Source organism: Pteropus medius, unplaced genomic scaffold, assembly GCF_902729225.1.
Source record: "Pteropus medius unplaced genomic scaffold, Ma_sr-lr_union100, whole genome shotgun sequence".
NCBI lineage: Eukaryota > Metazoa > Chordata > Mammalia > Chiroptera > Pteropodidae > Pteropus > Pteropus medius.
Window position 1 is genome coordinate 16,392,855 of NW_024346667.1, and position 14,556 is coordinate 16,407,410.

Below are 14,556 nucleotides of genomic sequence, written 5' to 3' on the forward strand. Positions count from 1 at the left end.
ATACATAATTAGACACAGTCTGAGAGGTTTTACGCTTTTCTCCAAGGTAGCCAAAGGATGAAGAGCAGAGAAATGAGAAAGACCAAGAAGGGAGAGTGCTCTGCTGGCATCTGCCAGCCACATGCTCTGAAATGTTTAGAATGCAAAGAGTTAATTGGCCACGCTGAATATGACTCCCAAGAGCAGGGCACCTTCCTTGCTCATGTAGGGGATGTATTCTAAGGTGGTCAGAGACCCACGGGAATGTGACAACCCTAACTAGTGTTGAAGAAAAAAAAAAACCATACTGAGTGTGGCTGGTACTCAATGAGAACATCAATGTTGATTTCTCTACTACATTGTGTGACATTTGCCTTAGAACAGAAAAGAAAATGCATCTTTTCTGGAAAAGTCATTGTGAATCTTCTGAATGTTTGATTCACACACCAGAGGCAACAATGAACAGTGATTAGGCATTCTCTACCTTTCGCCTGCCAGCTGGGATATGCCATAGGTTATTCTCAGACTGAAATGATAGGAAACAAGCTTTACCAATGACATCCTTCTGAACAGCTTTGAAAATTATTGGTTCAAGAGCTATATAAAGGAATAAAGATGTTTCCTGAAACTAGTTTAATGTAGTTTTGTCTCTGAAAATATGGTCTACACAATTACTGTTTGATAATGACTCATTTTCTCATCTATATGTGGCGTGTATATATTACATAAATATCATCTGTTGGACGTGAACTCTGTAACACACACACACAAACATACGCACAAAGACTCAGTTTCTTTCTTTAAGAAGTTTACAAGTTTGCGTTTGGTGATTATTACCGGCAATTACTATTATAATTATTCAGTAACATATCAAATCGGATATTGTTTCCAAAGTTATTTACCAGTCAAATTTCTTAAAATATAATTTTAGAAATAAAAATTCCTTTTTAGAGAAAAAAGAAACAACGTTGAAAATTTCTAAAAACACACAAAGATACTATACAAATAACAAAGTAACCAAGAAGCAACAAAAGTCTTAGACCTTCACTACGCCCATTGTAAATCTTCAGATCCGTCGACTTGGGATACAGAATGATTAGACTAAAAACCATGATGAAGCCAAACTTTTCTACCAAATTATTTTAATTATCAAAAGAAAAATAATTCCAAAATTTTTTTCTTTAATTACTAACAAAGAACTGATCCTATTGTAACATAACATTATTATCTTAACCATGTTCTCTTATTTTAGAAGGGCTACATGTTTTGTTGAAAACCAACCTTTTTCCTACTATTACTTAACTAAATATATTTTTTTAATGTGTTGCTATGGTATTCAACAAAACAATAAAATCGATTTTAGTTCAAGGATCTATGATAAACTCTGAGCCTTTGAAGGAGCAGTTAATCATAATATGAAGGAAAACAAAAGCTAGCTTTAGAAAGTGAAACTTAGAGATCCAGAATACTTAGCCATCATGCTAGAAATATTATCCAATCTCTTCTTCTAGTATGCAAATTTATCTTTTAAATTAGGGAGAGAAAATAGTGATCAAATATTTAAGGCTTTTTTTTTTTTTAAGTTAATTAGTAGAGAACTGGAAAGAAGAAATAAGAAGAGAAGCTGGTCAAAATGACGCAACCTTTCACTCAACATTTTTTCAGCAGGATGTTTGTGCCAATCATTGTGCTGGAGACTGGGGACTTATGAGTGAACAAAACCTGGACCTGCCTTCTGAAGGGCAGTTTGCTCATGATGGAGAGAGCATTTCCTAGTAAAGAGAGGACCGTCTCCTCTGTCTTTCATCCTTGGCCGCACCCCAAAATTAACAAAATGACTCAATAGTCCTTCAAACTCAATATATCCAAACTTCAACTATTTTCTCTAACAAAGCTGAACTCTTCACGTGCTGCATACCTCACCCAACAGATCATGCATCGTTTGTAGTCCCACGAGCTAGAAGACTCTGGGTTAGCTTCGCTCTTTACATTATCTCTTTTACCTCTGTTGCGTATCAAGTCCTGCCTATTCTACTACAGAAATAGCTCTTAAATTCATCTTCTCATCCATTTTACTGCCCTTTCTCTAATTTAACTTATAATCTTGGTGGTGAACTGATGAAAACATTCAGTGTCTCTTCCAATCTCCTCCATACCCCATTAGTCCTTTGCACTAACACAAAGCTATCTTTTTAAAGCACATGAAGGTATGCTTGTGTCTCACTAACCAGCTTGAAAACCTCAGCTGAGAAATACTGTCGAGCTCTTTTGAGTGCATTCAAATTCCCTACAATCTGGTGCAGTTTAACATTTAGAGTCCACCGCACCATATGCATCCACACACCTCATGCCAAGCTGAACTACATCTTATTCTTCCAAAAGCAATCTAGACATGTAAAGATCCAAACCTTTCTCTCACTGGTCCTTGTGCAGAGAATGCTTTCTTGCTTACTACCACATCCCCAGACTATACAGTTCTGAAATCTCTGGTTAGAAGCCAGAAGAGTAGGGGCTTGTAGAAAACTAGACCTGGAAGCAAAAGCAGGTGGGAAGACAGGATGTAGTCAAATATTGGCAATGTGCAAAACTAAATGACAAAGATGAATATGCAGGGGCCCTAAAATCTGAAGGGGGCAAATTCAAGTACAAAGCTGGAAAAATTTAATAAGGAAAAAGGCATGCTTCCTATACCAAGTATTTAATCTACCTGTAAAATGGTTGTGGACAGTACAGTGATTTTTGGCTTGGTGCTTCTTTCGAGGACCCAAAACTCTACTCTCATTGGTTTTCTTATAAGCACAGACTCTATAAGGTTAGAGTCCAACAGAATGTACTAGCTGGTGAGCATTAGGAAATGTCACTTGCTTAGAAAATAAGAAACTATTTCTCTTAGATCATCTAATAGGCTGTTTTCAAATGTTTTTGGTAGCATTTTTTTCATCATGTCCTCTCTTGGGAATACTTCCTAACTTTAAGGGTTTTGTGTTTTTGTTTTTTTTTTTAATGAAAAAAAGTTACTGTCACACAAGAGAGAGCTAAAAACAGCATGTGCAATTTTATATAACCAGGCTTATCCTAGCATGTCAGGTCACCTTAATCCCTCAGTGAGTAAGTACTAGTTGAACTACTGAGATATTTTCATTCATTATAGTCTCATTTCTTGAATGTCTGAGACATCTGTAAGCAAGAGCCAATTACCATTGTAGGCTATTAATCATCGGTGTTGCTTAATGCCAAAAACTGGAATCAAGCTGCCTATATTGTTTTACTTAAGTTTCTCTACAAGATGCACATAAATGAATATCTGGTCTCATAAGGGAAGGCTAGTCTTGTGGTCTTGTGTAGGCTCTGAATAAACTGCATATTAAACCTCACAAAAAGTTTTTTCCAATAAAATGTAGTACTTTATATACTTTATTTGTAACTTTTCTAAGTTTCAGCAATAAAGCATAAATTCAAATGTCATATATAATATTTTTGTATATCATAACAGATGTACTGAACTATTAAAAACTAATCAAAGTTTATACTATATCAAAATATCAGTTATGGAAGTGTTTTTAAAAAGTGAATGAAGGAAAACAAAAACTGCAGCCTGTAATATTGCCAATGATCTTACCTTTGAAGTCTAATCAATATAAAGTATATGTTTTCCAAAATAAATATTTTTCATACAGAAGAATGCCTCTTATTTTTTAAGAAAACTTCATTAGCCAAATATATCTAGACTTTCTATACTTTCATGGAACCCTAGAAGACAATGGAAAAGATATGCTATTTGTTCAAAATGGACCTCACAGATTAGAAAACTAATTTTATCTACAAATGGGTAAAAGTTATATGAGATGGATTTTGGCTCGGCAATGAAAGAATGTCCTGATAGTCAGATGTACTAAAATAGAAAGCAGTACCTTGGCAGAGAGTAAAAGCAGGACCAAGGAAATGCAAGGAGGCTGGAGCTTGAGTAGCTAAAACCATCATAAGTTCAAAGTGCAGAAATTAATGATTTTTTTTAAGATAGCAGATACCTGAAATGTACGTTTAGATGTTGCCCTGTAATGTAATTTTAGGTGTTATCATCTCCTCCACTATTCCAAATCTTAAACAAAGACAGCAAAAAGAGAACTTTGGGGAATGAAGAATCTGAATGGTGCCAATGTAGCAATTGGATGCAGAGAAAGAGACAGCGCAAGGGAAAGCAAAATGCGGACTGGAAATGGAGACCTCAGAGCCAGAGGACTCTAAGAAGAAATGCTAAGTGTCCCAGAATTACAAGAGTTATTATTAGCTAATCGAAAAATGGAGGATGTAAACCAATTTTCCTTTGGATTTCAGAAGACTGTATGACCCCAGAATATATCTGGGTTACCGCTTATTTATCCAAAATTTATTGAGCATCTACTCTGTGCCAGACACTATTCTAGGCTTTGAAGATGGGGTAGAGCAAGCGGACCAGAATGGCTGGAGTACAGTGGGAGGGGGAAACTAGTAAGAGATGAGGCGAGACTGCAGAGTTAACAGGGACTGATGATAGGGCCTGGTAGACCACTGAGTGAGATGAGAAGCCATTGGAGAGTTTAAATGGAGGAGTAACATAAACTGACTTACATATTACCAGAATTCTGTCCAAGGTGTTTAAAATAGTTTAAAGGGAGCAAAGAGGAAACAGGTAGACCAGTTTGAAGGCCAGTAGAGTCTTCCAGGTAACGTAGATTGTGGCAGGATGGATATTTGCAGAGGAGGTGGTAAGAAATGATGAGTATGGATATATTTTGAATGCAAAGGGCAGGATTTGGCAACAAATTGGAAGTAGGATATCAGAGAAAGTGAAAAGTCGAGGAAGATTGTAAGGTTTTCAGATTGAGCAACTGCAAAAAAATGGAAATCAATTCAGATTTCTAAACCGGAGACTTTTCCCCCAGCCTTTAAACTCTAGGGAGAGACAGAACTGAAAATGTACAAGTGAACATTAGAATATCTAAGGATTTTCTGGCCACATTAAGCTTGTTTTCTTCTCCATTCTCACCCTGAAATATAAAAGAAAGGCAAGGTTTCTCCATTTTTAGCCTGCCGAGTTAAGGTTCAACAGTTTTCAATAGTCCTCAAAGTACAAATGATAACACTTCATGAGTGTTTTCATTAAGTATAACTAACATCTTATTTTGATTTTAAGTAACTTTTGAGCAGATGTTCATTATTTGCAATTTTCTCATTTTGAGGAAAACTGCCTCTAGTTATGAATGGTCTATATAAATTTACAAGTTCCTTGGACAGTAATTAAGATGGCTCTGAAAACATGACCATAAGTCTTGACTCTTCATTAATTCTGGAGTGGAGAGAGAAAAAGGGAGAGGAGAAAGTTGGAAAGATGAGACTGGAGCTAATTTTGGCTATGTAAGTCCACCCAAGACATTCTAATCTCTGGGCCTGTTTTCCAATGTGCAAACTTAGATTGAAAAATGTATCGCAGGACTGATATAAGTAAATGTCTTGCTTTTCAAATAAGAGCGTTTAATGAAAGTGCTTTGCTATTACCAAAGTTTGCAGTATATTTTACTAAGCAATGAAAGTAATATGTGGTCAAAGGTTAAAATAAAAAAGAAAGAAAAAAGAAAAAAGAAAAAGAAACAAAACTGTGACTGCTTGGCAGCTTCAATCTGACAAGTGCTAGGATTTACTTCCTTTTTGAGAAATATGGCCATTTTCAGCCATGATTAAATCCAACAGCTCCAAGAGGATCGTACCCAGAATCACACAGTCTCTGCCCACTCCCTACCTCATGAGGATGGGTGAAGGTTCCTGTGCATGAAGATTTCAGCCATTCTGTCCTGCCAGCTTCAACCCCACCACCATGCACAGGAGAAAGATAGAAGCCATTAGTACTAAACCCTGCTCCTGTATATAAAATTGCCTGAGCTGAGTGCCATTTCTTACTAAATTTTTTCCAGGAAGACCTGACTCATCACTTTCTCTCATCCTTTGGTCTGGCAATTTCAGTTTTTCCTAAACATGCTGGGTACAAAATATTTCTAGAATCTTCCAGCATGCCAGTTCTTACTAATTTTTTAAAAGAAAATGACAGAAAACATCTGTCTGCAGCTTTCAAAGCAAAGACGAAGATTCACATTCCTCCTTGATACCAGAGGGTCCAATAAAATCCAAAAAAGATTTCAGACTTCTAAGATCGGTATGTTCAGAAATTTTATATTTCTCTCAGCTTTGTGATCTGTCAGATATAAACAGAACAAAGTAAAGAGAAATAGCTCCAGTAGAAGAATGAAAATATAACAGAAATTAGGCTTCTTCTGCATGGTGAATTACCTGTGTAATTAAAAGAGAGAATAAGAACTACCTTTTTCATGTAAATTTTTAAAATAAAAGATCATTTATTTTCCATGGGTGATCCATAAAGAATCTATCCTCCTATATGCACAATTATTAACCCTGCCACTTAATGTGCTACATGACCCTAACACAAATTATCTAGAAATTTGCTATTTTATAGGTTTCTTTTTAAAGATTCTAAAATCCAGTTCTATCTCTTGAGATGGTTTTAACGTGCCCTTTAATTAGAGGTAGAAGATAATTTCAATTTTAGACTCTAAAATAATAACCAAATTCCCTACCAATGCGTGATAATATAGCTTTCTGCTTTGTTTTAAAATAAAATATAACTGATTACCATCAGGCTAAAGTTTATTATTAGACTTTATCTGAAAAAAATATTTAAAATTTTTTTAAATTTCTCAATTTCTAAAAGAAAAGTATTACAGAATTATAGTTGGAATTAAGTTGGGTGTTATTTTCTATTAATTCAATGAAAATGATTTATTAAATATTAACTTATCCCCTTCAAAATATACTGATTAATACATATTAGTAACAGTCTACTTCTTGAGTTGGATACTTTTGGCTACATATAACAGAAAATCTGACTTAACGTAGTTTGAACTTATTTCTTATTTATTAACAAAATGCTGGATAAGGTGGTACCATGGTTTCTCCATGATGACCTGAAGACCCAGACTCTACCACAAAGGTTGCATTCTCAATCTTGGCTTTTCAAACCTAGTTTTGCCACAGCCAGGTAGCTGCTGCCACACATAAATTCTAACACCAGAGAGAACGGTTCCTTTCAGGGTTTTCAATCTCTCCTAAAAGCTCAAAAAAAAGTCTTTTCCTTTCATCTCATTGGCCAGAACTGGATTTCATGCCTCCAAACCAATCATTACAATGGATAATGAGATTGCCATGATGCCACCAAAACAGTCATGACTAATCCCCTGGCCCTGGGCACACCGCCACTCAGTTGCCTCAGGATCCTGTAGGCAAAAAAGAGAGTAAGGAAACCCAACAGTGTCCACCACATATAATATGTGCTAAATTCTACATAAATTTTTTTAATCTTCAAAAAAGCATAGTGCATATATTTGAAATGCATAAATGAAGAAATTGAGGATTCAAGAAATCCAATGATCTGCCAATGTCATAGTGCTTAAAAGGATGCAAATCTGAACTGACACCTGCTTGGCTGAAAGCTTCCATCAGAACCACAGAGAAAACAATGGGCCTGGTTAATGCAGCCTGAAAGCCAGTGATGTTGGGCTGTGTTTGCCAAAATAATATTAGAGCTTCAGATCATTTCCTGTGAAAACATGCTCATCTTTATCTTTAGTATAATCTGAAACTGTATATTCTCAAAAACTAATACGTTGTTGTTACTGTGAAGAAAAACTCTCTCTAAAGTTGAGATGACAGGGACCAGAGAAGAGAAAATATAACTCCTTCCAGACTCTCCATAAACTGGTGCCATGCACCTTGAGACCAGAATAGGTCCTATGTCATAGATGGCATCTTTTTGATGATTTGAGAGCCTCGTAATTGTTTATTGACTCGAGTCCAGCTTTCACTTCACTTCTGCTTTAGGAGAAACTATTTTTCTATAATTTAGTGGTAAATGATTTTTGAATAATGAGAACTTTGAGAGAGGAAAGAAGTTATATAAAACGAAGCAAATAATTGAAGATGTCCATAATGCAAGTCATTTTTCTCCAGAAATGGCACCTGCTAGATTCTCTTTTTTTCTTGAGTGAGGAAAAAATAACAAAAAATAAGCACTTTGTTGTTTTAACATATTGATGCCTGGGTATGAAGTGTCAGAGCTGCTGCTATTCATAAAAGTAAGCAGTAGCAAAATTTAATGTTCTCTACTAGATACTAATTATTTTTTGTTGATTTTTCTTGCTAAAATTTCCTATTATGTATCTTATCTCTTGTCTGCAATCTTCCATAAAGAAAAAGTGTACAGGCATCATTTCGTGTTTGAGATAATGTTTTAAGGTAAATATTTACTTTAAGAATATTTTTAAATCCAAATGCTAATCAAACTGTAATTATTTTGATAAGTGAGTAGAAGGGAAAAAGAAACGATGCTGTGGGGCCGTATTCCCAGCATAGCTTTGAACTTACTAACTGATGCTGTTCAGTGGTAGCTCTTCATGTTATATTCCCTTTTTCTTAAAATGCAACTAATAAAAACTGTTTTAAGAAAAGTTTATTTTGGCATTGGTGACACAAAAGATTAGCAGAGGAAACATACTACATATATTTCATTTAATACAAATTGACCTGTCCTGGATATCCTCACGTCTACTTTTCTGGGCAAAAATACAAAAACAGCTCCAAGAGGCAGAATTAGGAATATGGTAGACTTCAAGTTTTTGTAGGAAATGAAAAAAAAAAGCAATCTTTAATCTGAAATTATGCAAAATAAATTCAGTTCTTCTGTAATTTCTGTGTTCTATGCATTTTGCAACATATCCAAGAAAATCTTTTTCAAATTTGATGTGATATCTAAGGAAATTTGTCAATTCTTCCCTACTACATACTTTTATTTGTGCCTATCAGCTTATAAATGTGTTTTTAAGTGTTTTTAACTTTGGTAATTCTTCGAAATGTTAAACATAAATTTGCCGCATGATCTAACAATTCCACTCCTAGGTATATACCCATGAGAAATTAAAATATTTGTAAACACAAAAACTTACCCACAATGTTCACAGCAGCATTATTCATAATAGCCAAAAAATGAGAACAACATAAATGACCATCAGTTGATGAGTGGATAAACAAATGTGATATGTCCATACCATGGAATATTATGTGGTGATAAAAAAATTATTAAGTACTGATACATGCCACACGTTGATGATCTTTGAACCATCATGCCAAGTAAAAGAAGTTAGTTGCAAAAGATCATATATTGTCTGGATTTCACATGTCCAGAATAGGCAAGTCATAAGCACAGAAAGTAGGTTTATGGTTACCTAGGGCTGGTGGTTGGGGAACAGAGAGCAACTGTTAGTGGGGACAGGTTTCCTTTCTGGAATATTAAAATCTTTTAAAGCATGGTCATGACTGCACTCTGAATGTGTCAAAAACCACAGAACTATACGCTTTAAATCAGTGGATTTTATAGTACACGAAATATATCTCAATAAAACTGCAAAAATAAAAACAAAAACAAAACAAACTAGTGTCTTCTTCAGCTCAGGCTGCTACAACACACTACCATGGACTGGGTAGCTTAAACAACAGAAACTCATTTCTCACAGTCTGAAGGCTGAAAGTCCCAGTTTAAGGTGCCAGCAGATTCAGTGTCTAGTGAGAATCTGTTTCCTCATTCACGGTCAGCCATCTTCCCTTCCTATCCTCACATAGCAGAAGGGATAAAGGCATTCTTCAGAGTCTCTTTTATAAGGACACTAATCCCATTTGGGAGGGCTTCACCCTCATGACCTAATCATTTCTCAAAGACCATCACATTGGGTATTAGCTTTTAACAAATATATGAAAATTGGGGACACACAAACACTCAGTCTATACTTCTTGAACACTCATGTCAAGCTTTCTAACTTAATATTCAACATCGACTTAGTCAAAAGACCTGGTTTCAGATCCTGGCTTTCTTATGGAGTATGTGATGTGGGCTGTCACTTAATCTCTCTACTGCTGCTCCTTCTTCCTTTTATACAAAGTAAGTTTTCTCTAGTGACTTAAGATCCAGTCTAACTCTACAAAGTTAGGATTAAGTTGATCTTTACTTTCATAAAAGCAGAATAAGGAAAATGTCTTGTAATACAGACAGACAAGGATGGCACACCTGTGCTGCTCTGGCTGCCTTTCCCATTGTGAGAGAGGCTATTGCTGGGGTAGCTTTACAGCTAAGGGAAGTTTCAGTCACATTAATCATATGGCTGTAACAGAGCTGAGATGCATGTGCACCAACTGGTTTGCAAGACATTCAAAACTTCACTTTTTAGAAATCCGTTATAATATATGCATGATACTCCTTACTATAATGTCAACAGACCTTATATAATCTGTAGAGTTACGGAAATTGAATTTGAAATATGTTGTCCTATTTTACCTTAATGTGTTTCCCAGACTATAAACTCTATGCTTTTTTTCTTTTTGATATTTGCAAGAATATAAAACTCATTGTTAAATAGGTAAACTAATATTCCAGTTGCTCATTCTGATTATTTAAAAAGGGGAAAACATATTCCCTGGCTGTACAAGATGTCTTTTAACATGTTATAAATTAGCAGTTTCCTTAGTTCATTTTCACCTACCCCATTTCCACTTCTATCCCCTTTCTCAAAGTAAAAAAAGTCTAGAAACTAAGAAAAACAGAAAGGATTGTTATTTCATTAGCTCTCTAACCACCACCACCACAACACGCACACACACAAATAATTAGAATGAAAACTAGTGTATGGGTAGCAATCTGAAAGATATACAGATGTATTAATGACACTAACATTGGTAAATATCCATAGCAGGCTTTTATCTTAATGCACATGAGACCCCACTCCACAGGTGGAAGACTCGGATAAGACAATGCTATGCATACTTTCTCTAATCTTATAGGAGGAATAAATTCATTCCCTCTTGAAAGAGGATAACAGGACTGTCAGAGAAAGAACCTGCCTTTTGATGCTCTGAAATCATACACATCTTTCCTTCAGTTCTTCATTCTCCAGGTGCCCATCACCTGAAACACAAAGCATAAACAGGAAGCCCTTGAGACATTGTCCTGTAGTGCACACCTCACCTACAAGAGAGGCAAAAACAGATTATTAAGGCTCAAGTCCCAAGGATGCATCCATTTTGATATATAAAATGAAAAAAAAAGCCAGGGTAACACAGTGATTCCAAGAGCATTGTTTGATTTCTGTCTCATCTAGTAAGCATGTTCTAACTCATTGCTACAAGAGGTCATATCTCAAAGTGGCAAAGTGATGACTGAGGATTTTCTATATTTAAAACTTCATTGTCAAGAAGATGTACAGGTGTACCTGCTCTAAATCATGGAACAAGACTGAAAATGAACGAGTCGCACCCTTTCTGTCACACACAATAAAGATTTCTTTCCTCAAGCTGCTCGAATCATTGTTTGCAAAGCTCTTCAAGGCAAGCTGGGAAAGCATGTTTGGAAAACAAAAGACCTTTTAATTGCTGCTGACATGAATGAACTCTCTGAAACAGCAGCTGTGTCTTGAGATTACATTACAAGGCGTGTGAGCAGGATGCAAAGCATCCCCATAAAAAGACAAAGCCAAAAGCCTTTTATTGTTTCTCAAAAAAATTCCCAAGCCTGGGATGCCTAATTTCAATTCCTGCAGGGAGGAGCAATCATATGTTTACAGAACGAAATTGAGAAACAACCTTTATATTTACTGTGGCTGATAAAAAGCAAAATCCAGGTAGACAGTTTGGGTAGGAGTAGGAAATCAGTTGTGAAGGTTATCCTTGTACACAGCCTAAAAGCTGGTTAGTGGCAATGACATCTGGCTATTAAAATATTGTCCCAGGAGATTATTTCCTTTCTGTCTTTCTAGTCACAGAATGTCTGCTGCTAGGTATAAATTATGGACAAAAGAATTCATTTGGAGAAATATTGACCCAGTCATACTTCATAGGTTTATTACTACCCTGAGAGAAATGAACCTTGTGAAATTATAACTGCTGAACTATAACCAAGAGCCTTTCAAAGACAGGCCTCAAGGGGAACAGAAGAGAAGGTTAAAGATGGGGGAGAGGAAAATCAAGAATGCTTAAAGAAGAAAGGAAAGGGTCAAAGAGATAGGGATTTAGTGAACAGACCAATGGATATGACCTCCAGGTAACGACTGACTATTTCCATAATTCCATTCAAGTCTCCAGGGTAAGCATTTCCACCAAAACCACACACAAAATATATTTTTCTTTAACCTTCATCAGAAGGCTCCAGAAACTCAAAAAGTTAAGAACCTCTGTATAGAGAATTAAAGAAAACTAAAACCTTTGATCCTCCTTCCATGGAGAAGTGGCTTCTATTTTCCCTCCCCTTGAATTTAAACTGGATTGTAGCTGCTTCCAGCAAGAGGGAGCTTTGAGAATGGTGAGATTCTAGTTTCAGGCTCAACCTGGACAAGCAGCTTCTGCACTGGTGTTCTGGAGCCCTGAGCTCCTATCCTGAGACCACTGCAAGTGAGAAGCTCAGGCCACATGCAGAAGGCCAAGGAGGATAAAATGCTGTGTGGAAAGAAAGAGAGGCCAAGGACCACCAAGGCACCAGATATGTGAAAGGAGAAACCACCTTGGAGCTGGACCCTACAGCCCCAGCTGCTGCCATATCGATCAGAGATGAATGCCCCAATTTCTCTCAGGGTAGTAATAAACCTATGAAGTATGAATCCCCCAATTTCTCTCAGGGTAGTAATAAACCTATGAAGTATGACTGGGACAATATTTCCCTTCCAGAATTCTTGACCTACAAAATCATGAACAAAATGAAATAGCAATTTTAAATCATGTAAATCAGGGATAAGTTGTTTTAAAGCAAGACTTTAAAACACGCTTTCAAAGCAACTTAAGAATGGGGCATACAACTCAAAAGTTTTGAACAGTCTGTGAAATTATAAACTAAAACATAGTGTTAAGTCAAAACTTTTCATAATGTGTTCCTATACAATTTCTGCCTTTCATGTTGCTCACCATTGATGCACTTAACAACTCTGTATATTTAAAAAAAAAAAAAATTACCTAAAGAAAAACATTTTAAAAAATCAGAACTCATCATTTTCAAATAACCTGTCTTCAGTGCAAGTGACATTTAGCTTTATTTAGTTTTCTTAACTTTACATTTTTCCTAATATCTTTCCAGCCCTCAAACTTCCTTGTATATTCTGCTCAGTGTTGTTTTTTGTTGACTTTGCTTTTGACACCTTATTATATTAATTGGTGGATGGCCATTGTAAAATGTTTATGTTCTCAGAGGACTTACAGATGAGGTTCCTTCTTAAAGAACCTCCAGATGCTTTACTGCCTAATAGATAGTTCTCATTTTATTTTTGCTAAAAATTGGTCTAGGTAATTTGCTCAACATAAAAGGATAGAAAATCCTGATAGTTTTACCTGTTTAAGTTTAGATTCTATTTTTTCTCTAAAATTTCATATGATATTTTCCTTTCTAGTTCTTTGTGACAAAAGGAAATATTACTTATGTAAGTCTCAACCTGATTAAAGTGGATACATTTTCATATAATTCCTTATTCTTCCACTTACCTGGAATAAAAACTTATGAAGTCCAGTAACTTTTGGGTCAGTCTTAAGCAATTACAAGTCCTGCAGCCAATTTAAAACTCTAATTATGATTTCAATTTTAAAATTAAATTGTCTAATTCCATATAACAATCAAACTCCATATTTATTTTTACATTAATTTCCCACTTATTTAGTTAGAGCTTGCTGTAAGAGAAAAGCCTACAAATATCTGTCTGATATCTTCTTTGTTTCCCACCAACTATTACCTTCGGCTGCTGACTTTGGCATCTGCATCTTCCAATTACGCTGGGAGAAGCGTGTGGTGGAGGAGAGAAAGGTAGTGAAGGAGAGTTCTCATCTAACTGAAAAATCTTAAGAGTTTGCTTACACTTCCTGGATTTGGCAGATTTTTACAGTCCATTCTTTTGCGAGATTCCTCAGAAATTCCTCCATTTCTGCAGTACCCTTGACGTGGATCATGCTCTCTTTGGTTTGTGTTTCTGTAGCCCCTAAAAAATCCAAGAGTCCACCTTCAGCTAATTCTGCTGGGCTCTCCTCCATGCTTCACTAAATTAAGATCTAGGACAACTCTGAGCTGTACCTTTCTGGAGCATGAGAAAGAGACAGATTTTTTTTTAAACCTATATTTCCAAACTTTTCTTCTCCTAGATGAAGTTCTTATAGCTGACCATAATAATTTGAATACCTAATTAGATAATAATACAATGCAATTCCATTCCAAAATGTGTACAATTGCACTCATATAACCCAAACACCTATACTTTTTTTTCTTTCTCTCTGCCAAGAAAACATCCCAAGGTGTTTTCTCTGCAAATAATACTGCTATAAAACGTTACCCAATAACATTTTATAATCTGTATTAAGTAGTGTTGTGGGTCCCAGAGGTAATGTCAATTCGAAACCACTCTTGAAAGTTGGTTTTATTTAATTGTGGTTTCAGTATTTTCAAATCTTTAAATTTCACAC

The 14,556-nt window shown here is 35.7% G+C and overlaps 1 long non-coding RNA gene across 1 annotated transcript in view; it reads right to left on the reverse strand.

Annotated features, from left to right (window-relative positions):
• Window positions 1-8,691: 8,691 nt before the first annotated feature.
• Window positions 8,692-14,556, reverse strand: part of LOC120613381 (uncharacterized) — a 46,963-nt gene continuing 41,098 nt past the window's right edge. Inside the window, exons 3-4 of the long non-coding RNA XR_005655689.1 lie at window positions 13,836-14,078; window positions 8,692-11,035 (exon numbers count right to left, since the gene is read on the reverse strand). This is a non-coding gene — a long non-coding RNA (uncharacterized LOC120613381). The remainder of the gene's footprint in view (window positions 11,036-13,835; window positions 14,079-14,556) is intronic.